Consider the following 2,114-nt stretch of genomic DNA (forward strand, 5'->3'; position numbering starts at 1 on the left):
ATTCAGTATAAAATAACTAAACACAGTTGCAATTCGTCCCTACTTTTTGTTAGGCCACATTGTCATTTACCACTTTTGTATATTATTGAGATATTCATTAAATATCTAAATTTATATTACTTCGAACACAATACTGTATGTTTACTTGAAATCATAATAAAACATATAGTCAAATTTTGAATTTACTTATGCATTTAGGTTCTTCATTTTAATATGGGGTAATTCAGAATTGTTTTGTGTAGTTTTCATTTTAATGTGTAGGTAACTATAAAATATATAGTCGAACTTTGTAATTGTATAACAGTGTAACATTTCTTTTCAAAACATTATTAGAGGCATCCATACAATTAACATACACACACTTTAACCAAAAAACATACATACATACATACATACAGTAGATATTTTCTATAAAATATATACAAATCTAGCTATTTTTTTTTTAATAATAAAAGGGCATTCCAGTGCGCTATGCACGAGGTCGGGGGAAGGGCGAACAACAAGGATTTACTTTGAATTTCTACAATAGATTGTTTCCACAACTTGAACCCGTGACTTCTAGTCACATGACAACAACTTTACCAGTTGCGCCAAATATGCTTGAGAGGTATCGACCAACACCCCTTCGTTGGAGAATTACATCTTGACACCTCTTGTTTTTTTCGTGAATTTACTTCTTCATATTTTGACACTTCTTAGTGAAAATTCTGGTTCCGCCACTACTTAAGTCGTCGTTATATTGCTTAATTTTGACTTTCACTTGAATTTGTAGGTAAGAATTGTTTTGTGTGGCTCGGACCAAAACTAGCAGTGCTCATTACAGAGCCAGAACTTATAAGGGAGGTGCTAACAAAGAACTACATTTATCACAAGGCTACAAGCAGTCCATTATCTAAGTTGGCAATAGGTGGCATTGCTTCCTATGAAGAAGATAAATGGGCCACACATAGAAGAATTCTCAATCCTGCTTTTCACCTAGACAAGTTGAAGGTTTTAACAACTATCAAACTTTTGTCATACACTCTCCGTTTTAATTTGTTTGTCTGGTGTATTTTGTTAAATTAGTTGAGGTGCAAGAAAACTGGCTAGAACACCACGGTCATAAAAGAAAGATATATAGAATATACCAACATGATCGTTGTTAGGGATGTAGTGGATATGCCATAGATCCAATCTCATATATGATGATTCGAACGTATCTTATAAATGTTATTCGATATAAATGTCAATATTCTTTTTCATAGTTATATCAAGTTATTTGATTAATATGATAAGGTCTTTGACTAAGTTTTGAAATTTGACATCATGATGGAGATCATTACAATGAGAGAGTCGTGTTTCTTTGTAGAATTAATAATTAGGATATTAGTCGGCCTTGGTCAAACCTCAAAGGCTAAGGGCTAACCTCGGGTCGGACTTATATACCCCAGTTTTAAACGGGCTTGAAAAAGGTCTAACTTGGGTCGGGCTTATAAGCCCCAGTTTTAAATGGGCATGATGAAAAATTTTAACATATCCCTATTCTAGCGGGTTCGGTTGGGGCAGGTTCATGGCCAAATACATTTTGACGGCTCTAATCGAATTCTTATTAATGTGCAGTATATGCTACCTGCATTCAAATTGACAATTAGTGACGTGTTGAACAAATGGAAAAAAGTTGTCTCAAAAGAAGGATCGGAGATAGATGTGTGGCTATATCTTCAAACTTTGACAAGTGATGCAATTTCAAGAACTGCTTTTGGCAGTAATTATGAAGAAGGAAGAAAGATTTTTGAACTTCAAAAAGAATTGGTTAAAATAATTTCAGAAATGTCACGTTCAATATACATCCCAGGATGGAGGTAAAATTTATTTCCTTATATAAGAATTCTATAATAAATCTGTGTGTGGTAACCTAAGTCTTGTTTCTTCTAGTTGGCTCGTAATAGCCTAACACAATATATATGCAAGTCTACAATATTATATGACTTAGATGAATCTCGGAGACAATCTTTATGTTATCATTTTTCCATTCGTTCATTGGAAAGACTTCAACTATCTTCGAGAAGCATGCATGCATGTTTATGTGTCTCAAAGTCTAACACGTTTCTTATATATTAATTTTTCTAACAATA

General features: G+C 33.2%; 1 long non-coding RNA gene across 1 annotated transcript; it reads left to right on the forward strand.

Annotated features, from left to right (window-relative positions):
* The first annotated feature begins 6 nt into the window (after positions 1 to 6).
* On the forward strand, positions 7 to 1,755 carry LOC124885369. Its single transcript, XR_007049332.1, has 2 exons — positions 7 to 990; positions 1,600 to 1,755. It is a non-coding gene; the product is annotated as an uncharacterized LOC124885369 (long non-coding RNA).
* The last annotated feature ends 359 nt before the right edge of the window (positions 1,756 to 2,114 follow it).

The sequence above is a fragment of the Capsicum annuum genome, unplaced genomic scaffold (assembly GCF_002878395.1).
Source record: "Capsicum annuum cultivar UCD-10X-F1 unplaced genomic scaffold, UCD10Xv1.1 ctg24678, whole genome shotgun sequence".
Lineage (NCBI taxonomy): Eukaryota > Viridiplantae > Streptophyta > Magnoliopsida > Solanales > Solanaceae > Capsicum > Capsicum annuum.